The following is a 25,123-nucleotide window of genomic DNA, read 5'->3' as shown; positions in this document are numbered from 1 at the left end:
ACCTGAAAATGAATCAGAAAAATGATGGACTTATTAAAACTTAGGGTATCAATTTCATTTGCAGACGAAGTTGGGAAATTCTAACGGTCTTAGCTTCCTTTTCCTAAAGCCCGGCCCATAAGGAATAAACATTCTCCATCTCAAAATCTAGTTTGCAAATAATACTTTGATTAACAAGCGAGATGCCTATTTCTTTCACGCACAAAGCAAAACCCACTGGGTAAAAAGTACTTGATATCTTAGGGAGAAAAAGCAAAGAATAATAACTTCTTTCCTCTGAGTCTAACAGCTAATTTCCATGCTGGACGATTTTTTAATAACGTTGGATTCGCTGCGGGATTTTAGGAAGCTCTCATTTAGTTTTGAACCCTCTTAAGTTATAATTTTCCTCTGAGCTCAGATGGATCTTTTATCTGTTGTATTCTTAATACCCCTGCTAATCTTAGTATAGAAAAGCTTCCTAATTTGAAAAGGAGAAGTTTAACAAGACATGAAGCTGATTGTTTGCACAATCAGAACATCTAATTGAGCTATAGTATTCTAAACCATGCTCGCGTGCAGGGAGATAATTTTTCCTTCATTTCCTACTTTATCAGAAAATTAACCTTCATTTAAAACATTGTGGTCTGAAACACTTTTATAGCCACATTCTCTCTGCTGTTCACAAGAATTTGAATTTTAAATTTGCCATCCCAGTCTCTAACACCGAAAGAAACTGCGGATGGTTCCAGGACCAGGTGTTTACGATCAAGCAGACAGCAGAATGTGACCCGTGTCCAAAGCACCGCGACTGCCAGCCTAGGACATCATGTAACCGGGCCTCTCCTTCTCTTCCCAACCCTGGGTGAAGTCATGACGCTCTGGCTTCACACAGCAATCGGTCCGTCTGAGAGCCTAAGAGCCCCACAGACACGGCGTCTGACTGTCTGGACACTGGAAGCATTTATTACGGCTCTGTCCTCGCAAGAATGTCACTTGGCCCTACGTGAGCCGGACTCGAACCCCACGATGGCGACACGGGGCTGGCTGCAGCTACATGTGCAGTTACGGAATTCATCCAACAAACACCACGCTAAGCTGTAACCACTCGTGACATACGAGTAACTACAGCGGGCCCAAGTTCATCTGGAGTCACCTTGTCTCATAATGTCCTGATAAATACCCAGAGTTCCAGCTTACAAGGTGCTGATACGTATTCCAATAATTCAGTTCCCCTCCGAAACTTCTGAGGATTCTGAGAGAGATGAGGGACGATAGGGCATGCACTCTCATACCTGACCATTTATTATGGGCTGAACCGTGTCCCCCACAAAAGAAATGTTCATATCCTAACCCCTGGTGCCTGTGACCATGACCTTATTGGGGAACACAGTTTATGCAGATGATTCAAGTTAGAAAAAGAGGTCATTAGGACAGGCCTTAACCCAATGACAGGTGTCCTTAGAAGAAGAGGGAAAGGTGGGCACAGACACACAGAGAGAAGGCCACATGACGACACAGAGAGGCCACAGTGCCGGCTGCTAGCCAAGGGCCACCGGGGAAGGACAGCCACCGCCAGGAGCTAACGAGAGGTTACAAAGGAGCATGGCTCTGATGACACCCTGGTTTCAGACTCCCGGCCTCCAGAACCGTAAGAGAATAAGCGTCCACTGTTGTTAGCCACCCGGCTCAGGGTGCTTTGTCCCAGCAGCCCCGGGCGATGACTCGGCGCCTCGGCCGTGACTCTGTACTCCCCCACCGCTCTGCAGGTGAATGTCCCGGTGTGTAGTTCTCCACCACACTCCTAACCTGGGGCTGTCATGAGCAACAGGATTTCATGGAAGGTCTGGGCACGAAAGAAGCAGAGACGATACCCAGCACGACTGCCACTCAAGCTCATCCCCAGAGCGTGGGTCTCAGGCTGTCACCTCCCCGAAGGGCCGGCTCCTTTCCCAGCTGCCGCTCCCGCTTCTAGGATCGGCCCTTAAGCTCCTACTCATTTCATTGCAGAACAACACCCACCACCCCCCCCCCCCCCCCCCCGCCCAGGCCCCAAGGAGGCACCTGTGTTCTTTCTGTACGCAACAGTTACTGGCCCTGGGGTTCAACGTCCCAGCCCCGCTGCCCCCACAGCCATGATCCCATCACATAACCAAACGTTCCTTCACACGTTCTCCTAAACCCACAGACAAGGTGACACCTGGACCCAGGGAAATGGTTTACAAATTGGATCGGAAGAACCTGCTGCATCAGATTCACCCGTGGTGTCTGCTAAGAATGCAGATTCCTGGACTCCACCCGGGCCAGTGAACTGCAATTTCTGAAGGGATATCTAGGAACCTGCCTTTTGAAAGGAGCCGCGGTTTTAAGGCCACGGGCACAAACTACATAGCCAAGCTTCACACCGGTACTTTCCTTCTTCCCACAGGAAATGGCATGAATGAGTAGCCAAGAGCTACTAAAAAGTACTACAAGCTGGGGTGTCCTGTGGGCAAAGGCAGACTCCACTCCCTTTCCAAGCAGTGCGATGCTCACGCGCCCTGCCAGCTTTCCTTCCCCAACAAGACGGCTGCCCAGGCACCCACACTGCCTCTCCGCCGCAGCCTTCCCTCCACCGGGGACACCCCCTCAGCTGACCCCCTGCCACTGACCCCCGAGGCCATTTCTCCTTGGACACTTTGGGTGCTCCCAGCCAGAACAAACCACTCCTTCCCCTGCTCCTCTCTACTCTCCAGGGGCCCCCGACAGATCACCACCGACAGTGGCCAGCCTACACACGTGTACCAGGGACCCCCGGGGGTCCAGAGATCCACCTTGCTCGGGCCTGCCTGTGCCCCAGTGTCTACTGACACTTGGCCGGATCACCAGCATGTACTTCCTAGATTAAGTTAATGAAGTGATTCGAACACGCTATCTGATCTTAGTAGCACTTAACTCCCAGAGTGCGTCCCAGTCCTCGGCCCATGCACCCCGCCCAGAACGCGTGCTGCAGTGTGCAGGCCATCAGACGTTGTCACTCGCTTCTCTCTCTCCTCTTCCTTTCCCTCCCGCTCACGCACCCTGGGTAAGGAGTCACCCATCCAGTCAACAGTATCCACCGCACTCTTACTTGGCTCCAGGGGGTGGACATAAATAACTCAAGACTCTGCCACTGACCTACAGAGAAGAGGGAAATCGAGCAAAAATATGGGGTAACTGTGACCCCCGTCCTGGGGGAATCTGAAGGAGGGAACCTTCCAACTCCACATGACCCGGTTGAGAAGGACATCACGGAGGTGATATGAACCGGGTCTTGACCGCACGCTGGACGAGGCAGGAGGGAGGATGAATCCTTGAAGGGTCTTTTGCTCACAAGCTGCGGAAACTGACAAGAAGACCAGAATTCCTTAGAAGCCTCAGCGGAAGGGGAAGGACCGTGGACCTCATCCTATGGGCAGTGATCACGAGACTAGAGCAGCACTGGGCTCTATTCCTGGGACTGGGATCTGGGATGGCTCCTTGGGAGACACCCTCAGGCATCCAAGCCCCGAACAAGCCCACCTTGCCCTCCCTCAGGCCCACCAGACGCTCCGGTCTCCTCCACGCATCTGCAGACTGGCCTTCTGTGGTCCAGGGATGTCTGGATACCTGGGCCAGGGTCAGGTCACCTCCTTGGGTGACACGGGCCACGTGTAAGTGGCACTCTTTTCCAACATGCACACAACCAAACTGCATGGAGATTCTGGGATACAAGATGCAATTTTCAATCCACTTGGCCCCCAAATTCAGCAGAATTTGGATCTTTTCAAGTGTTTTAAAAACAATCTGTGCTAATGGCACAATGTTCTTGCTAATGCCCTTTAAGGGCCAAATTTTCAAAAATGGCAAATAAATTTGTTTGTCGTTTCCATGTGTAGTTTTATGGGTGGGTATAAATACTGTAGCTGAAGTAACAAGCTGATTTTTCCTCACAAACACTTAACACTCAGGACCAGATGAGGTGTATGTTGGAAAGGTTATCACCCACATCTAAGGAGAAAGGACAGGACGGTTATCAACTGGGGGCACGTGAGCCAGAAAGAGTCAGAAAGGGGCTGTGAACACAGAACAGAATGTTCTCCTTATGTCAGTCTTTAAGAGAATCAGGGCTGGGCTGTCTACACAGCAGGCCACAGGAACACCAGATGTGGCTTGCTGCCCGACTCCAGCATCTCCTCTCCTCTCCTGCCTCAGCTATTACCCAGACCATGCCTGACAAGACCCAGCATCTCCCAAGCTCTCTGATCCCACAGGTACCAACTCCAGCTACCTGAACCTGCTCCGGGAGAGCCCTGCTTGAGACCAGACTTCCCACCTCAGTGCATCCCCCCCCTTCAGCCCTGGTCTCAGGCTCGCTGCCTCCCTTAACCTCTGAGGTCCTCAGGAGTCGAGGTGACGCCTTCCCTGCCAGCCCAAGCCCACAGGACTCCCACCCTGCCCCCACGCAAACCCTCCAGGTCTCGTAATTCAGGTGAGCAAGCAACTTCTGGGTCACTACATCCTGACTGTGCCCGACCAGAAGAGTTAGCATCAAAGACTACAGCAAAAGGCAAGGTTAAAGACTGGGGTGCGGGTTTGGGTCCCTCTGTTGCTGCACCTGCAGCGGGTGAGGCTGTCATCAGGGCACACGCCCTGGAGCGGACCAGGACTGGAGGACCGGAAACTCACAGCTGGCCGGCACCTTTTCCAGGTGACTGGCACGCCCATGCCACACGGATTCCATACCTGGAGCCTCAATCGCCCTGGCCGCAGCCAGTTAGAAATGAGAAGAGTGAGATCTGCTACGGTCATCGTTGCAGGAGGGTGGGGGTGATGGGGGCTCCCGGCATAGGAAGAAGTAGGAGAAATCACCCAAGGACTGGCGTGTGCTTCCTCTTCCAGGGGGACGGAAGGAGCAACTAGGGGCGTGAGGGGGAGGCTGGCGCAGCCATCTGGAGAGCCAGCAGGGGTCAGGAGGGAGGAGGCACCAAGGGCACTTCAGCAGGAGATGAGGCGGCCTCCGGCTCCCAGGCCACACCGCCCACAGGAATGCGCCCCGAGGAAACCACGGGGATTCTGGAAGACAGAGGGCCTCAGGCCCTCCCCACCACCCCCACCCCCCCACCCCGGGAGCCCTCCTTCCCTCCAGCCTCACCCTGTCCTCAAACACTCTGCATTTGGCAACACCCAAGCTGGGTGCTGGTTCTCAGTAGCTCACCCTGTGAATGCTACCTGCACATGCACCCCTTCACCCCTGCCCCCACTTAGCGCATTCCGGCCCCCTGCCTACCCTGCTTTCCTCCACAGGACACGGCACACACGGTAAATGCTTGCTAAAGAAAACAAGCGTTTTATTTTTGAATCCCATCTATGATCCTGGCACAGAATGTAAGCCTGAAGGGCAGAGACCATTATTTCATTCTTGGATCCCAACATTTACTCAGCGTCTACTGGGATCCTGAAACTTTCCCAGGACTGCCACACCAACCAACCAACCAACCAACAAAAAAACCCAAAAAGAAACACAACCTCTTCCACCAAGCTAATACCTCAGATAAACTTCACTTTATTGTCACCCATAAAAGCCCTAGCTTATCTGCATGGCAAAGACTAGATTTCATTGGATGCCTACACTCAAGCCGGTTCACAAAGAATTACTCAACAGAGGAATGAACTAGTAGATACGTTTAGTTTGGAAGTTCCTGGCTTCGCAAGTTGGTCTCGGTTACCAGGAATTTTCCAGGACGTTTTCTCAAGCTTTATAAACCAGATCGCATCCCACCATTATTTTTTTTTTTTTCCTCCAGAGTTTCTACATTTAGCTTCAGGATTTATCAATGACATTTTCTCTGAGCAAAAAAAAAAAAAAAAAAAAAAAAAAAAGAGGCATCAGCCAACAGTTTAGAAATGAAAAGTTGAAGCTTTTTCCTTTTTGGAAGCCACCGCTGATTCTCGGAGAGCTCCAGGGCTCGCCAGCAGCTTTTCTGGGGCGGTTTTGAGGGACCTGGGGGAAGCTGGAGCCTCACTCATGCCTGCCTGGTCGGGGTGCGGGCACCACAGAGCTGAGTGGACCACTGCCAGAGGCCATTAATCAGATACAATCTAATTGTCCCGATTAGCATGCCCTTGAGTGCGTCCACGTGTAGAATCTGGACTGGCTTTTGGCAAAGAGCTGCCCCCGTGGAGTCAGGTCCCTGCTTCCAGTGGGCTGCGGCACAGAGGATGTGGCAGCGTCACTCTCGCAAAGGGCAAGAGCGATGTGCTGGAGGGCACGTCGCCGCCAGCCACCAGCCCTGGCCGGAAGCAGTGCCGGGGCCCTGGCCAAGCCAGGCAGGGAGGTGATGTCAAACGTTCCTGTCGCGAGCTGCCTTCTGACTAAACAGAGCTCTGGGGTAACGGGAGAGCAGCTTTCCCGCTAAGCTGCAGCTTTGAACCTGCTGCGGACTCGTGTCCCTCAGGAAGTACCACACTGGGTTTTGCCAGAAACACAAAGAAGGGTCTTGCCCTAGTAACAGGTGCTTACATAAAAAAGAGCAGACATTCCCAGGGCGCCTGGGTGGCTCAGTCGGTTGAGCGTCGGACTTTGGCTCAGGTCATGATCTTGATCTTGCTCCTGGGTTTGAGATCCCCGTCGGGCTCTGTGCTGACAGCTCAGAGCCTGAAGCCTGCTTCCGATTCTGGGTCTCGCTCTCTCTCTGCCCCTCATCTGCTCATGCTTTGTCTCTCTCACTCTCAAAATAAATAAACATTAAAAAAAGAGCAGACACTCTCAATCTACCCTAAAGCTGGTCTCTGCCTTTTCCCACCACAAATTTATTATGAGCAGAGGAATTGGTTATTTTTTTTAACTTTTTTTTTAATGTTTATTTTTGAGAGAGAGAGAGAGTGCAAGCAGGGGAGGGGCAGAGACAGAGGGACACACAGAATCGGAAGCAGGTTCCAGGCTCTGAGCTGTCAGCACAGAGCCTGACACAGGTCTTGAACCCACAAACTGTGAGATCATGACCTGAGCTGAGGTCGGAAGCTCAACCAGCTGAGCCACCCATGCACCCCAAGGAAATGGTAATTTTATAGATAGTTTTATTTTATAAACAAACACCCTGGAAACTACTCTGTGATAGGCTTCTGCATATTGGAATTGCAAAGAAAGTAACGATTACTCCTTTGTTTTCAGAAAACTGAATTTTGCGGTTGAACTTCCTTTGCTACTGAAATAAGTCAATCCAGCATCCAAGGATAATTTCACCCAAAGATAAAGTTTTTCGTCCCTACGTGAAATTCACTTCAACACCCAGAAAGGCTGTGCGCTCACATGACCAAGAAAATACACTCCAAATTCTAAGCCTCTATGAGCCTACTTCCTTGGCCCAGGGGTCCTCCTGCCCCATCGCTTCCCCATACAGTGAAGGCCCTAGAACCCGGACAACCTTTCCTGGTGGTCCCTGCCCCAAGAAATGGCCAGTCCAGTGTTCTAGTCCCCATCTCAGTATCCTTTAAAAACAAAACAAAAACAGGGGCACCTGGGTGGCTCAGTCGGTTGAGCATCTGACTTCGGCTCGGGTCATGATCTCACGGTTCGTGGGTTTGAGCCCCGTGTCGGGCTCTGTGCTGACAGCTCAGAGCCTGGAGCCTGCTTCAGATTCTATGTCTCCCTCTCTCTCTGCCCCTCCCCTGCTCACGCTCTGCCTCTCTCTGTCTCAAAAATAAATAAACATTAAAAAAAATTAAAAAAAAAAAAACTACTGAAGCCTTTGCTCTTCCTTAAAATACCGTGTATCGCACACACTCTGAACAATGAGTAATTAAACAGAGCTCAGAAAAGGCTCTGGGCTGTTTTCAATCATAGCATCTTTAATTGAAAAAATACCGCAAGCCAACTAAAGCTCCAAGGGCTGACTTTTGCCTGCAGACTCAGGACGACCCCACCCATGTGACAAGGGGCCCAGTAGCTCCACACAGAGTCCTCCTGGGAAAACCCAGGTGCTTGGTTCCTCTTGATGAAGTGTCGCAAAAGGGGAACGTGCAACCAGGCCCATCTCTCGGACAGGGCTCTCCACCACTCGGCCAACCGCTGCCAGACCAAGCCTGTTTGCCTCAGTTTCCCGGTAGCACGCTTACCTACACGTGGCCCCTCTTACCAGTGGCTTTGCCTAAGCGTCAGAGCTGGAAGGAAAACATGGACCACAACGTGGCTTCCATAATTTTTATCAGAGGACAGGACTGCCTGCCCCTTACAGCCAGAGATTCTGCCAAAAGCAGCCGATGCGGTAAGAGCGTGAGCTTTCCTTCAGTAAACGTGGTTTCCCGTGGAGCTCCAGCGATTACCACGAGCTACGTGGGACTCTCGCCTGGTGATTCCCCCTTTCCCAACCTTTGAAAATGATCACAAGTGAGAAGTAAACATGACACCAAGTGCATCTAGGACACGGCGACCACGCACGAACCGCAGACGTCGCGCTGCGAGCGAACTTCCCGAGGCGTGGTTCGGTTCTGCCGTTTCCCTCTTGGTTGTAGGATCATTTAACAAAACTCAGCGGGTTGCTGAAACAACCTGGCAGGGTAACTCATGGGCATTCTTGCAGTGGGAAGACAGTGGGCGTTCGGCATCGCCCAGAACTATCTCCCCCGCACGTGAATCTGGCCGTAGTCGGACCACGTGGAACGTGCGCTGCAGGCGCGGGTACCAGAAGCTTCCGTTCCCTCCGTGTCTTCCCTCACGTCTCTCCCATAGGCTGCCGGGCATCTGTGCATCGGCCCTGAAATGGTCTGTGTCTTTCATATCCCTCAGCCCGATTCTCCGCCCTACTGCACGCTGTTGCTGGGCGGGTAGGAAGCGGACCGACGGCATAGCCTATCATCTGTTTCTGCAGCCTTGCTGACGTGGAGTTGAGAAAATTACAAGATATTTAAAGGGCGCAGTGTGGTGCCTTGATATACGCACACACTGTGACAAGAACCCCACAATCAGCTAATACTCCCATGACCCCACGCTTTTTTCTCTCTCTCTTGTGTGTGTGTGTGTGTGTGTGTGTGTGTGTGTGTGAACATTTACGTTCTACTTTCTTAGCAAACTTCAACTACATCCGAGTGACCCCCTACAGCCCCGCATCTTCCTTACCACGACTCATCTACAGCCCAAAGTCTGCACCCTTTTATTTTACCCGGCTCTCCCCATTTCCCTCACCTCCCAGCCCCTTGGCCACCACTTTTCTGATGTTTCTGTGAGCTTTTTCTTTTTTCTTTTTTTTAGATTCCACATCTATGCGATGCCACACAGCATCCGCCTCTCTCTGCCTGACCTACCTCACTGGGCATCACGTCCTCCTGGTCCATCCCGGCGAATGTCACGGTTTCCTTCTTGCCCACGCGGGACAGCATCGCCCTGCGCGCCAGGCCCGCGTCCCCTGTGTCGGTTCCTCGGCGCGGGCGGCCTCCCCTCCTCGGCCGCTGGGACTGATGCCTCGTCCGGGTCCTGTTTTCCTTCCTCCGCGTGCAGACTCGAAGTGGGACCGCCGGGTAGTACGCTGGTCCTGCTTTTAACTTTTTGACGAAGCTCCGTCCCTTTCTCCGCCGTGGGGGCACCGAGTGACAGTCTCCCCGACAAGGGGACCCTCGGCTGTCCCCTCCGCAGGTGCCGGGCTCTCGGGGGGCCCCGGGGCCCGGCGCTCGGGCATTTCTGTGCCTTCCCGCCCCCACTCTCTCCCCCGGCTGTGGTCGTCCCAGTCTTTCGCCTTAATCCACGTCCCCCGTTTGGGTTTCTTGTGCTGTTTTCGGAGGCGAACAGGGCCGGGAGCGCCGGGGAGGGCCTCACACCTGCCGCCCTCACCTGCAGCCCGGCCACAGGAGGCCCTTCTGCAACACAGCCCTGCACTCGTCTCTTCTGCTAAGTCACTCTTCGGTGAGTCCCCAGCCACATAATTCCCAGCTCTGAGCACTAAGCTCCCCAGAGACACTGAAAGGAGAACAGTGGGGCCCAGCCCCGCGCAGACTGGGAAAGGCCTTGGCCTTCGGGTTCTGGCTCTCGTTGGTCTCGGAGGAATCCCGCTACCTCTCGTTGGTCTTGGAGGACTCCTGTCTCGTTGGTCTTGGAGGACTCCCGCATCTCGTTGGTCTTGGAGGAGTCCTGTCTCGTTGGTCTAGGCAGAGCCCTGCGTCTGGACGTTGTTAAGAGCTCGCTGGGAGGTTCTGATGTGAAACTTGGCCTTGTGACCGTGGGTCTGTGGCCTCGTTTCTCCCAGTGTGGTCTGCAGACTGGCAGCACCGTCATCATCGGGGTTTGTTAGTAATACAGCCTCAGTCCCAGCCCGGACTTAGTGACTCCAGATGGACATTTTAATCAGACTTGGGGTGGTAGAGACACGCATTAGCGTGTCCAAAATCCAAACTGCTCGGCCCCGCTTTAGTTCCCAGAAGCCGTCCAACAGAGCACCTCAGCCTGAGTGGCTTACACAACAGGAACACATAGTCTCGGGTCTGGAGGCCGGGAGTCCAAGGCGTGGGCAGGGCTGGCTCCTTCTGGGGTTGGGAGGAGGATTCTGGTCCAGGCCCTTCGCCTTGCTTGTGAATGGCCATCCCCTCCCAGAGTCTCTTCCCTCTGTGTGCATGTCTGTGTCCAAATTTCCCCTCTTTATAAGGACACCAACCTTATTGGATCAGGGCTCACCCTAATAACCTCATTTCAAGTTGATTACCTCTGTAAGGACCCTGTCTCCAAACAACAGGTATAGTTTGAAGTATCAGGGTTAGAACTTCAATATGTGAATTTGGGGAGTATGTAGTTCAGCCCACAGCATCCGTCATAAAGCCCGATGAGAGCCTGACCTTTCTCTTGCCCACCTCCACCTGCTCCCGTTCTCCCCCAGGCCCCTTATGGTTTCTCATTGCGATCTCTCTGCCCACATGGTTTTTCTGCCTAGGTGTTCTTCCCCAATCTTCCCACCGGATGAAGTCGCTTACTTATAAGACCCAGATCAAAGGTCATTCCTGTCTGACAGTGTCCTGACCTCTAGCCTCCCAAGTAGAATTAGCCCATCCCATGCCTTCTTGCCTCAGGGCCTCTGAAACCTTTCTGCACTGATTTTCCATGGCTCTGTTTCCTACTGGGCCATCAGCAAGTCAAGGGCAGGGTTGGGTCTTCCCTAACTTTTCATCCTTTCTGCGTGGCTCACAGTAAATGCGTGTTCACAGACTATATTTGTTGTAAAATGAATGAAATGCCTTAAGAATCAAAGCCCAAAATCATCATTTAAAAAGTCCGTAAGTTTTAAGCCAGTTACTGATGAACTGGCAGAGAGAGGGCTATCAATGGTGGAGATAAAAAACGGTAATTCAATAGCTTTCACTCTCTGCTATTCAGCAACTCTGGGCCACTTCAGGGAATCACCTGCCCAGTAGAGGCTGAGATCCAACAGGGGTGGAGGGAGATGCCTGATTGGTAGAGGAAGCCGCTTCTAGCCTTTCCTCTAGCTTCTCATCAGCTCTCATGCCTCACCTTGCTCTGCCTGCCTACCTGCTTCACTTCCCCAAATCCCGACAACAGTGCTGAAGTTGCAATTCCCGCCTCCGTTTATTTTTTAACCAGCAGCTGCTCAAGCACGCTCATGAAATCTTGGTATCACAGGGGCTGGGAAAACAACGAGCGTGTCCTGATTAACACAAGACGCCTCCGAAGCGCCATACGGTCCCAGTTGGAGGGCACCTTCCCCCCAACGTAGCCACCTCCTTCCAAAGTCAGGCTTGTGTTAGAGGGTGTTTTCCCTGTGAAGGACAGGAACGCAGGGACAGTGGCTTTCCTTGGGCAATACTGCGTCATCCTGAATTTTTTTTTCTTTTTTTTTTTTTAGTAACAAAGTCTAGATTGGTTCAGCTCAAATCCCAAATAAGTTCTTTTTGCATTCGGTCTCCCACCTCCCTTTCACACAGAAGAAACCGTGGCACATTTCACCAACAGATGCGGTGCATATTCATTTCTAATAACAGATGCATTGTTAAAAGGTAGAGTAACAGGGGAAAATGGGAAAAGGGGAAAAAAAGAAGTTAGTGCCGAATGAATTAATATCAGGTAGGTTGCTCCATAAACATGGAGCTGGATCCACGGTGATTATAATTATAATCTGGCCGTAATACTCTGATGGTGGATACTCTCCTGTAAGTTTGCAATGGGATGTGCAATCTACCTGCTGGCTCTTTTTCTTCCCCAAAGATAAAACAGTTCCTTTCGCAAATGTGTGCTTTTACTTTCCCCCTGAGAGCTGGTCATTCATTTCTCACAATGTTCAAAAAAAAAAAAAAAAAGATGGAGTATGCTCGGTGAGTTCACACATTCTTAAAAAGCACGAGGACACAGAAATGATTTTCTCTTCACCTTGTTTTTGTGGTTGTTGTTTTGGTTTTGGTTTTGGTTTTTTGGTTTCTTTTAGGACAGATCTCTCTCTCTCTCTCTCTCTCTCTCTCTAAATCCCTCTTTCTACACCTTCCCCTCCCCTTCCTCCGCCTTTTCCCAGCTGATATTACATGATGTACTCTGCTTCCTAGATCTGAAAATATGTCAGAAGCTTGAGCGAGGAGAAGCTGGTGGGGTCTAGAAATGCGCACAGGAGTCCATTCTCTAATGCCATCGAACAGAAAATCCATTTGGAGGAGGAAAGACAAACAGGCAGTAGAACATAGACTCATTTGAAGTTTTTAAAAAATTAGATTTACTGTATTATAAACTTAGAGAATTTTCCCCCAGTTCGTCTCTGCTGCAAAGAGATATTTTAAGGGTCATTGTAAGGAAGAATGTTGCTTTTATTTTCTACATTCAAGGATGCCACAAATATAACGTCTGCTCAGAGTAGGGGGGAAGACAATAATACTGCCTCTTTTCTATGGAGAAAAGGCAGCTTCTTATTTTTATGCTGAAGTCTTGTCAAGACACTTATATTTTTCATAGCATTAAAAGTTATTTTTTTTATTCCGCTTAATTGTTCATTGAGATTTCAAAACCAAATCTGCCTCCTTGCCAAATATCTTTGTAATCTGTACATTTCACACTGGCTTCTTATAATAGGTTTTCTCGTGGGATCTAGCATTCTGGCATCTGCTTTGTTATGATATTATAACAATAATTAACATTTAGCACTTACTGTACAGCCAGCCTTTGATCCATATTTTTAACAAAATGCAGTTAACAATGCTCTTTCACACAGCATCTTTCATCCCGGGGCCTCAGAGTAGTTGGCAGCATCATATTATAACCCAAGATAGTTGTATTCACTCCTGAAATCCTCCCAACACCCCCGTGGGGTCTGTACCCAGCAGGCATCTTCCTTGGGGAACGAGAAGGGAAGAAAGGTCAAGTGAACTGCCAGGCTGCAAGAGAAGGGCGGCACAGCCAGGAATAGAATCCAGTCCATTTGCCTTCTTGGTCGGAGATTCCAATGCTTCAATGTACCTATTTTTAAGTAAAGGAGACGGGGAGAGGGAAGTAAGAAGCACCAGGTTTATTGTAACAAGAATGTACATATATCCTGAAAGTTGTGCTTTGTCTTCTGAAATGAATCCTTAGAAACAGAACAGTGCTTAGATTATGAGATGCCTGTGCAATAAATATTCATGAGAACTGACTTTGTGCCCCGTGTCAGGTCTCTGCTAAGTCTCTTGCCTTTGCAGAGAGCTTGGGAGGTGCACGAATGACTCCAAGAATTGTAATTTCCAGCCTGTCTAATCAGGGCCCCAAGGAACGTTGCTCATACGCAGCACTCACTCTGTTAACTAAATGGTTAATGTGGATCAATTTTACCCAAAGCTACCCTTGGAACAGTTATCTTCCCTCTCCTGTTTTTCTCCCGTGGGTTGAAACCCTTAACTCCTAGCCATCTTTATAGCAAAAGAAGCATATCACTGTGTTGAATTTGGGGTGATAGTTAACCGTGGTGATAAACCAAAAGAAGCCAGTGGTCACTCTCAAATCCAGATGGATGAGCATGGCTATTATATGAAAAATAATCATCTGTATAGCTAATTAATGCCTAAGAAATGTGGGTATGTTTTCATCCAACCTTAGCTTCACTCTGGTTTACAAAATATCAGGTAAACATAAAGGTGCAGATCATGGTCAGAATTGGCATGAAATGAGGGAGGTCACGTGCTTGCCACAATGACCCACTTAAGTTACCTCTGGAGTGGATTGCGGTAATAGCTACAGAATGAGTGGGAAAGACAAGTGACCCGAATGCAGACGAGATAATGTTGACGTAGCACATGGTATGCTAACTCCTTTAATGCTCCAACAAACCTATGAGGCGGGATCTATCATTATCCCCACTCACCGGGGAAGAAGCTGAGGTTGACAGAGCTTAAGTGTGTTGCCCTAAGTCCCAGAGCCAGCAAGGACAGAGTGGAAGCAATCTGACTCCAGATGCACTCAGAGTCATGAGTTAATGCAGCTTTCTGTTGGAAATACCCATAGCTCCAGAAGGTAGTTTAAATATGATTGTTAATAATGATGATTAGTAGTCAGAGCAATATGGCAGCCAGCATGTGTTTAGTGCCTGCTGTGTGCCAGGCACTGTTCTAAACTCTTCACATCTATAGATTAGCTTTACAGCAACCTTTTGAGGCCTAATTATTATGTTATCCCCCCTTAATGGTTGATGAAACTAAGTCCCAGGCTGATGCAGTTAGGAAGTGGTTCCTGTAATGAATCTAAAACCATTTGCTACGCCCTCTCCCTTTTTTCAACAAGAGGGGGGAAGAAAACACCAGTTTGTCTGGTCTGATTCTGGGACGGTGGCAGCTTCAAAGAAGAAAGGCCTGTGTCCACTTTTGCCAATTCTCATTTGTCCCTTCCAAGTGCACGAAACGCATCAAAACACACTATTCGCTGAGCCTGCATGGGGCCCCCACTTCTGTCCCCACTAAAATGAGAACAAACACTTTTCGAAATGAGTGATTCCATACAGCACATCCCAGGCCAGTCCATAAAGAAAACATCCAATTCAATTTTAAGATGAATTTAGTCTAGATCTACATTTTTACCGATCCCATATGCATCTTGCTGGACCTTCATTTTAGTAGATTCTCATTCTGCATGTAAATAAAAAATAATAGCGCCCATCAGAGCAGACCTCTGGACAGGATACTTCTTCATAACAAGACATATAGCAGAAAATTTTGCCAGTGAAATACTACAACAGTGAACATCTCTGTGCACATGTCTGAGAAATCATTGTATAAAAATTGTAGATTTTATTTATATTGATTGATTGTCGTCTTTATTTTTGAGAGAGAGAGAGAGACAGAGAGACAGAGTACTAGCAGGGGAGGGGCAGAGAGAGAGGCAGACACAGAATTCGAAGCAGGCTCCAGGCTCTGAGCTGTCAGCCCAGAGCCCGGTGTGGGGTTCAAACACCCCAGAGTTGATGTGGGAACCAGAGTCAGACATCAGTATAAACAGGTAACTCCTGTTACCCCCACACAGTCCAGCAGCCACTCTGAAGTGAAAAATCAGAACCCACAGCACTGAGAAACCCAAGTAAGATTTCGTGTCTTGTAACTTGGGGCAGTAAGCTACGAGAAGTTATAAATATTTTCAACTACAAAGAGCTATCAAGCCAAGCCTCGTACATTGGCACCAACTTGGGTTGCTGAGTTGAATCCTGTTTCATCTTAAAAAGAATTTCTGCCATGTGAATAAATTTGAAGATGATTCAAATTAGACTGATGTAAGTCATTATAACTTGTCCCCATGGGATGGCATTCTCACGGTCCATGACAGCATATCATGCCTTGGAAAGAGCTTTTATGAAAATGGTCTTCATACCCATGCCTCTCTAGAAAAGGAGCTCATGGAATGCACAGTGTTTGATATAAAAGTTTTACTATAAAAGCAATGAAAGAAATTACAGATTGCCTAAACAAGAAACAAATGCTCTTTGTATGATCCCGAAACCAAGGAAATGTTGAGAGGCCCTGGGTCTCTGGGAGCACACTGGCGATTCAATTCAATCAGAAGAAAATAAAGCATGCGTAAAGTCACATGTGGAAATGTAGGTGGTGTCCTAGAACAAGGAATCCTGATTAAATGAAGCATCTGAGCATCATGTGTTCACAGCTAAGAATGCCACATGGCGGCTTCAGAAAGGTGTTAAGAGTCTGTCCCCAAAACACAAATCAGCTGCAGTTTCTACGTATGGAGCCAGCAGCACCTTCTCCGGAACCTTCCAGGGCTGCCTCTTCCTGGGTAATAGGAATGAAATGATCATATTGTTTCCCAGGCTGCTGAAAAAGTCTAGGGGAAAACGCTCCATCTGTAGCATGTGCTGTTTGTGATTTAACTCTGGATCCTTCCACATTCATGTTTCTCCAAACTTCCTATGGGCATCAGGTACAAACGGAGGTGGTAAATGTTAGCAAGAAGGGGAAAAAAAAAATGCTGTTGCTCAACAATTCAGATAGAGTATAATCCACACGGAAATCAAGAAGTCCCTCTCCTGTCCCTGTTCATAATTCTAGAGAAAACAAAAAAACAAGTCATATTTTGACCGATGATTTGGTCAGATACGATGTTGTGTCATCCATTAAAGCTAAATATCAGAATAAGAGTGAAATCAGTCACATGCCACGGGAAGCCAGGCTTGGATGCAAATGTGCTGATCTGTAAGAAATTGCAATTTAGTGTCTCGTATAGCTTTCTGATCTCTGTCTGCGGATCACTCGTGTGCTATGTAGGCGCCCAGCCAACATTGCTGAGGCCCGCTCCGAGAGCCCCTCTTCCAGCAGGACCCAAGTTTCGCAAGATCACATTCGTTTTTGAGAAGCAGTAATCCGAAAGTTAGGACATGGCTCGATATAAATGAAGCTGAGTCATTTACCTGAGCCTGACTTGAGAAGAGCAGGAAACCAGGGCCTATGCAGTTGAGGAAGAGGGTGGGTGGGCAGAAGGAGAGACGTGGAGCCCCTGCACAGGACCTATTAATATGAAAATTAATGTAATACGATCACTGTTTCTCTTAACACTGTGGAGTAAGAGCCAGGAGAGATTATTCGACAGAATGGTAACCTTGCCTGCCTAGTAACCCCAGGGAGATCTGGAAAAGTATGAATTTTGATTTGAACAGTAATGACCTAGTAAGTGATCCAGCTTTTGGCTCTATCGTGACCGTATTAATTTGCCGGTTCTGGTGTTAAACCCAAACAGAGGCCCTGAGGAGATAGGACTGTTATCTAAGCTACAATTAATATGCTGAATGTGCTATTTAGAAATAGCCCCCTAGTTCTGTTCTGCTATTGTGAACATAACTTTTATTCCATGGGCAACTTTATAAATTCTCAGAAAAATTTAATAAATGTGGTATCATATAAAGGAGAATAGGGTTGTCATTTACAAATAAATGCCAGTTTCAATTTTAGTTTTAGACCTCAAAGTCAAAAAAAAAAAACACATCAAAAGGGAGAAACTGTCCCTATATTCCGATGCACATTAATTTCTCTGATTTAGGGAAAATGACTTTGCCGTGATAGATTGAATTTTACCTCCGCTTGGCATTGTGTCAGCAGGCTAGACCCTTATCTGTTAACTTGCCCGCGAGATGATTTTTTTCCAATGGCACTTTTTCCTCCCCACAGTGAGGGGAAAAAAAAAAAAAAAAACCCTTTCAAGTTTAATTTGATTGTTGAAAGGCGGTAAAGGACACCATTGAACTTTATGCATACTAAGGATTTATCACTCCATTTGCCAGGCTTAAAGTGGTCCGTGTGTAGCTAGTGCTCTTAGGATTGTTTGAATTTTATATAACTTCTGGGAAAAAAAGACTACCTGACCGGCACAAGGGGCTGCCTTATCAGCTGCTGAATTGCAGCCTTAACAGCGTAATTATTCTCTATCGGATTGGGGGAAATTCCAGGACGTTCTGGAGTGCGGTCATGTGATGTTCAGGGCTCTCCACTCGAAAGGGACTTTTAGGGCTTCGGGTACGGAGGAATGCCGTTCAGGGAGTGCTTGAAGGTTGTGCGTTCTCTGGGCTGACAGCTCTGGGCGCTGCCCTGCACTGGTTAGGTCCTGGGGCGCCATGGATTTCTAGGCCTGGATACCTCGCCCACCTGTGTGCAGGGGAAAGACCCCAATGCTGAGCCTGGCTCCACTGTGCTGCATAAAAGGAACGCAAGGTCCAAACCCTGCTCTCGGGAAGCCAGGCAGTGCCAGCAGGGAGTGGGGAGAGGGAAGGGCACTTTCTAGTCTTTTTAGCACCGCCAGTCACACTATCTTACTCCAGAATCCAGTTTTGCACTAGAAACAGGAGGGAGGGGGAAAAGGAGCCCCTCAGCCCTCAGCATGGCCTCCTCTCTAACCTCAGGGCAGCTGTATGCTGGACCTGTAGACCTGTACCTCTGTAACCCCGGAGGCTGTGCACACGTCCTGTGAAACAGATCCCGCCAGGCTGCCATTTGCTCATTGGCTGGGTGCTTTCCCTTCTTCGTCCTCCACTTGCAAATCTGAAAATAGGGGTCGTAAAAGCCTCTGCTCTGCAGGGTTGTTCAGCAGCAAAAAGTTCCCTGCATGCCCTCCATGGCAGGACATGTTCCTGCGTCTCCCATGTCCCTCTTTCAGACTGATGTGGCCCAACAGTTGTGTTTTCATCTGCACCCGTCACCACCTCTTGGTTAATAAATAAGCTCTTGGTGGATCTGGACCAGGACCTGGAAACACTGACAAGAAGAGAAAGAAACAGAGTGGATGTGTTCCACGTCTTGAGCAAATTACGGATCCTTTCTGTACCTCGATTTTAAAAAAATGATGTTGGGGCACCTGGGTGGCTCAGTCGGTTAAGCGTCTGACTTCAGCTCAGGTCATGATCTCACGGTTCATGGTTTTGAGCCCCGCATCAGGCTCTGTGCTGACAGCTCGGAGCCCGGAGATCGCTTCAGATTCTGTGTCTCCCTCTCTCTCTGCCTCTCTCCCCACACTCAACGCTCTGTCTCTCTCTCTCTCAAAAATAAATAAACATGACAAAAAAGTTTTTTAATTAAAAAAAAAATGCTGTTAAACAAGGATCCCAATAATAGCAGCTCCAAAGGGTTGCTGAGAGGATCCCCATGGGATAACAATAAAAATAATTTCATACAGTTGAAAGCACTTCTCCGATGTCTTTTACTGTAACTATTGGGTGTGCAAACATATTTGTCAATTGGGGGAATTCACATTACTGGCCCTATGGCTCTTCTGGTTCCTCCTGACCAGGCTAATGGCACACCTTTCGGTCAGCAATCACGTTGACCCCCCACCGATCCCAGGAGGCAGGTATGAGCAGCTTGAAAACTGAAGACAAAGCTGTATGACCTGTCAGCACCCAACAAAGGCCTTTTGTAAACGGGGAGCAAGCCGATCATGCAGTCCTCCTGGCACAAAGCCCTCCAGAGAATCGACCCTGGGAGGTGTTAGCTGGTCAGTCTCCCCAAAGGTGAAAATATCACAGCAAGTCTGTTTAAGGAGCTACAACGTAAAGAGAGGGTGCAGCCCTTGGGTGCCCCTGAGCCCAGTGGGTCAGAGGATCCACGGGAGAAAACGGAGTGCCACGCCTGGGCGCTTCCGGACTACCTCCCACCTCCGAACTCCATGTTGCGGGCGCCCCACCTACAGCAGGAAATACCCCAGATGAGGGCTCTCCAGCAGATTCTCCTGGCCTCTCTAGGCCTCTAGGCCATTAAGCTCATCACTGACAGAACAGCCTTCTGCAAGCACATACTCCTTCCTCGTCTTCCTGGAGACCTGCCTGGCTGCCTACTGCCTGGGGAGCCCTCCAAAGGCTTGAACTGAATGTAAGGACCCCCCCCCATTAATGGATCTCCCACATGGAGCTTCCTATTCAGTGGATCTAGTCCTGTTATGACGTCCCCCTCCTGCTGCCGAATTCACCCCTGCTCCCCGCACCTACATAGGCTCCATTTCCTCCAAAAAGCCTTCCCTGATCCTTCCTGCCCAACTGCTTCTCCCTCAACTCTAAACACACTCGTTCAGTGGCTACGTATGTGTGGAGGTCTTCTGCGCCAAGCACGGTGATGGAGGGATACGTAGGGACCCCTTTATTTATATCCTTCTTAAACATTGTGCCTGGGGTACCTGATACTGATTTCAGCTTTGTATCTGTGTACCAAAGGCCTGCCCGTGACTGAAAGCATCCCTCTTCTCTGAAAGCCCAGAGCGCAGACTGCAGAAGTTGGGGTAGACAGAACCAAGGTGAACATGGGGTCGCGGCTCAGCACGGCCCCGGGGGATGGACTTCCAGGCAGAGGTGGCAAAGCATTCCCTGCTCTGAGTGCCCGGCCCTCACCAACTATAGTTCTCCCTGCTGGCTGGCTGCCGCCCAGACTGCGCATTAGCCTGGTTCCAGACAGACTATCAAAAGCACATGAGGGACGCCTGGGTGGCTCAGTCGGTTAAGAGTCCGACTTTGTCTCAGGTCATGATCTCGCCGTTCCCAAGTTCGAGCCCCGCGTCAGGCTCTGTGCTGACAGCTTGGAGCCTGTTTCGGATTCTGTGTCTCCCTCTCTCTCTGCCCCTCTCCTGTCATGTTCTCTCTCTCTCAAAAATAAATAAACATTAAAAAAAAATTTAAGAAAAAGCACATAAAAATCACCAAGTTTCGATCATTTCGTCAGGCACTGTAACAGAATTCAACCATTAGCACCACTGGTCTTCTGGAAGAATGTGATCCAGGGACACTGAAACCCTCCAGGAAGCATCTTCATTACCGGCATTTGTGCTCCAAATTTGAACTTATATTTCTTTTCTTTAATGTTTATTTATTTCTGAGAGAGAGAGAGAGAGAGAGAGAGAGAGAGAGAGAGAGACAGAGCATAAGCAGGGGAGGGGCAGAGAGAGAGGGAGACACAGAATCTGAAACAGGCTCCAAGGCTCCGAGCTGTCAGCACAGAGCCTGACACGGGGCTTGAACTCACAAACCGTGAGATCATGACCTGAGCCAAAGTCGGACACTTAACCAGCTGAGCCACCCAGGTGCCCCTGAACTTGTACTTCTGCACTTCTGCAGTCCCTTATATGTACATTAGCATACGTTTTCTCAGTTTAAGTTGCACAACAATGCTGTGCAGGAGGTTATTACCATCCTTACTGTTACAGCCCAGGAAACCAGACCCTGAGGGTGAAGGACTGGTCCAGGATCACACAGCTGGGCACTGGAGGTCTCAGGCTCACCTGCAATCTCTCCTTACAGAGCTTGGAAGAAACTGAGGTTGTTTATTTCTTCCATGTGTTTATTTCAGATTCCTTTTACAAACAGCTGTAGGATTCAGCAGAAGATGCTTTAAAAAAAATCCTTATCCACTTGCTGGAAGAAGGTGGGATCAGGAAGAACCTCCATGGGCAGTGAGGAAGCCAGAGAACAGATATTTCAAGTCTCCTCTGCTTTTTGTGCGACCTAGAGAAGCAGATTAACAGACCGCTGATTGAGTGAAATCCTCAGGTACTTACTGAGCACCCCCTTTGTGGCTGGTACAGAACCAATAAAACAGTCTTTCAACACATTTCAATTTAGAATTGAGGGCCAGCAGGGAGTGGGTTGGGTGGGTAGGGAAATAGAGAACCGCCTTACCTCTGCCCTATTACCTTCTTACCTTATTATTTGGCCAGTAAGGTATTGGCCACCACTCCAGCCCGATGCCGACACCCACCATGTGTCCCCTCAAATATGTTCCATATCCTCCAATGTCTGTGCCTTGGCATGGACCACCCCTTCTGCTGGGGATGCCCCCTGACTCAGCCTTTCGCATCTAAATCCTGTCCACCCTACACAGCAACTCCAAATGCCTGAGACCATTCGCTCCAGGAATTTTTCCTTTTGTTTTCTTTTTTTCTTTCTTTTTTAAAATCGCAGTGTAAGTAACACCCAGTGTTATATTAGTTCAGGGGCACAATAGAATCATTCAACAATTCCATCCATTACATCTAGGAATCTTTTTCTGATCATCCACAACTAGATGTGATCTTTCCTTCCTCCAGTAAAACCCCACAGGACTATTTGTGTCTCCTCTAGGCATTTATGTTCTGTCTTGTCTTAGATTTCTCCACCTCCCCTGACCAGTTCATGCGCGCGCACACACACACACACACACACACACACACACACACTGGTCTGGGATGTCAGGGGCTACATTTCCTACTTATTTAAAAAAATGCCTTCAACAGTTGCCCTAACTATCCACATTAACTATCCACATAGCAAATGTCCAGTTAGTGCTGACTGAATTCCACTTGGTAAGACATGTAGAGGACAGTTGAATAGTGGGGTGAGGCAAGGAGGCTGAACGCTACACATAGTGTGTGAGATGCTGGCTAACAGTATGCCTCACCCACGTTCACACCTCCCCTCCGGGGCCGCCTGTATCCAATATCTCATCAACACCACCCCCTGTCCACGGTGGAAACTCCAGACTTTTCTGAAGGTCTGGTCCAGTCCAACGCTCTCCATGGGCTCAGCTGGAGCCTTCACGGGCCCCACATCTCAATTCAACTCCTCCTTCTGCCCAGTCTCACTCTTGTCTCCACCTTTTCACAGGTGTTAATTCCAGGAGGCCCACCTCATCAATGTCCTGCGAAAGCAGCGCGGGACCGAGAGCAAGCTCTCTGAACACTCTGAACAAGAAGACAGAAGAGGCGGTTGCTGTATCTGGCGTGGGCAGCTATGCTTTAACCCCCTCCCGCCCCATATCCACCACACTGTGCCCCAGGTTCCCTGCCCAGCCTCTCCTAGCAGTGTCTCTCTCACAGTGTCTCCGTCACAGAGGCAAGCTCTATGTCTAGTCATGATGCAGGTGGTAGTTATCCAGATGGTGTGAGGCAAAGTGGGCCAAAAGGCTCTCTGCCCACAAATGCCTCCTATGGACCAAGCCTGGGACTGAGATTCCCACCATTACCACCAGCTCTTGGGGAGGTGGGCGTAAGCTCTCCAGAGCATGGAGGGGTGGGTGGGATACACCCACACAGCAAAATGAGAGGCACATTGGAAAGGGGACTTGGAGGAGGTGACATGTGGAAAGGACATTTCAGAGGGCACCCGGCTGGAGAAAAGCCCAGAATTGAAACTTGTATTCAGAACTGAAACTACTATTCAGAGTTTGGGTCACACTTTTAATTATAAGAGTGCAACATGCAATGAACACCCATGAGTGATCATTACTGGTTCCATATTTAAACTGAGAGGTGGGCATGAATTGGTTCATTAGGTGCTGCTAAGTGGGAGCCAAGCTTTGGCAGTTTTCAAATTTCCAACACGCTGCCAATTGCTTTGGCTAGTTGTGTTGCTTCCAGCCACAACTGAGGCCCTCCAGTAGGCTCATGGGTCCCAAGGCTCCCAAATTGGCTGTGGTCTCAGTCATACCACTTCTCAGCGCATGTGCCCAGCACATGACAGGCTGTCACGTGTTCATGAGACAGGAGCATAGGGGTGCCGAACAGGGACTTCTGCTTCCCTCCAAAACTGGGGTTACTATAATAGGATATTTTAATTGTTCCTCCAGATCTAAAACTTTATAGCCAGATAGACCTCAGACCCTGCTCTTCTTCTCTAGAAAGATTAATCACAAAGACTGGGAAGATGGATGGATATTTGAGAAGCTCAGGAGGGGTTAGGGTCCAGTTGGCTAGCCAAGCTCTGTCACAGTATCACACACTGTGCTGCCACTCGTCCTAAAATGGGAAGCTCCAGGTTTTATCAAAATCCTATGTCTTGCTTTATATTCGAGGGAACTTTTCAAATACATAACTAGTCCAAAGTCCACGTTGAAAAATGTTCAGGAACTCAGGAGGATGCTTTGTTTCACCCGAGTCATCCGGTTTCGGACAATGATCATTCTCTCCCACAAACTTCGGGTTTCTCCTTCACTTACTTGACTTTGGCAGTTGGCAGGCAAAAGTTTTATTGAAATGTCACCCTCAAAAGAAAGAAAAGATTATTTGATCGGTTTAATCTAAGTGCCAACGAAAGCGCAAATGTTCCCCATGGACGTATTACCACACTGGGGGTTCACAACTGATTGCTTGAGACTGAGAAAATGAACCCAGCAAAATAGCTATTAGCTAAGTAAGTGTAGTTCAATGTATACAGAACGTCTGTCCAGAGTCCTACCTGTGTCCTCTGAACCACCAAAGCCTGGAACTGGTCAAAATTAATCAGTAAATAAAAGCAAAAACCACTGAATTTGTAAGATAAGGACAGTGGTAAGCCAAAGACACGGATTTCATCCTTCGGAAACTCGGAACTAAATAAGAATCCAAGACCCCTCTGCCTTTGCTCACAGGCAGGAAGGAAAAACATAACCAGAATATGACACTGTCAGCAATCGACTTCATGGCAATTAACAAGGGCCTTATGTTTTATCCCCTGCAACTCGCTGTCTCGAAGTCTGAGGGAGGGGGTTTAGCGGAAGGGAACATGCAGGTGGGTGGTGAGCCTTCTCAAAAACAAATAATTCTGCTTTTTGATACTGAATTACTGGGATGCAAGCTGCTCTTTCAAACTAATAAAAGGGCATTTGTTGAAAGGAAATGGAATATTCCCATTATGTCATCGTGTGAAGCACTCTCCAACGTATAGAAGTACATCACAGAGATGAGCATTGTGCCACGGGCGGGCTCGCAATCATTATTTACATTAGATACGGTGGTTTTTGAAAGGCCAGTTTGGTAGGCAAACTCCTAAACTTTCGAAATGGTCACAGGAGAACAAAATCTGCTGCAAGCCTGTAGGCCCTAAAATAGAGCAAGCAGTGAGAGGGTTCTAGATTGGTTCATCCATGGCTTCTGAATCCTCGGTACTCTCCGTCCCTTATTTATGAAAGATTTTTTTTTTTAAAGCTCATTGTAGGGATTAATGAGATAATAGTAAAGTGTCCGGCACACACACAAAAAAATGTACCATAAATGTGGTTTATTACGTGTCAGGCACTTTGCTACATCCTTATCTTGTTGTCTCCAAGTTAACTTATACATAAAAAATATTTCAGCCAGTTATCAACAAGCCATTTTTTGGTAAGGAGAAAGATGCCATTCATGCGCATTTTACTGAAAAAGAAGTGAAAACCCAAGTGGCTTTCTCACACTGCCTCACACTGCTTTCCCACTGCCCGTGGAAAACCTATGTTGGTCCAA

At 48.7% G+C, this 25,123-nt stretch overlaps 2 long non-coding RNA genes across 3 annotated transcripts in view; one reads left to right on the top strand and one right to left on the bottom strand.

Annotated features, from left to right (window-relative positions):
* LOC122237449 overlaps positions 1 to 9,993 on the bottom strand; it is a 137,299-nt gene extending 127,306 nt beyond the window's left edge. For both annotated transcript variants that reach the window (XR_006216043.1, XR_006216044.1), the window contains exon 1: positions 9,280 to 9,993. This is a non-coding gene — a long non-coding RNA (uncharacterized LOC122237449). The remainder of the gene's footprint in view (positions 1 to 9,279) is intronic.
* LOC122237447 lies at positions 9,790 to 24,596 on the top strand. Its single transcript, XR_006216042.1, has 3 exons — positions 9,790 to 9,874; positions 21,241 to 21,440; positions 22,533 to 24,596. It is a non-coding gene; the product is annotated as an uncharacterized LOC122237447 (long non-coding RNA).
* The last annotated feature ends 527 nt before the right edge of the window (positions 24,597 to 25,123 follow it).

The sequence above is a fragment of the Panthera tigris genome, chromosome A3 (genome assembly GCF_018350195.1).
Source record: "Panthera tigris isolate Pti1 chromosome A3, P.tigris_Pti1_mat1.1, whole genome shotgun sequence".
Lineage (NCBI taxonomy): Eukaryota > Metazoa > Chordata > Mammalia > Carnivora > Felidae > Panthera > Panthera tigris.
The sequence above is the reverse complement of the archived record's forward strand: the minus strand, read 5'-3'. Positions and strand labels throughout refer to the sequence as shown.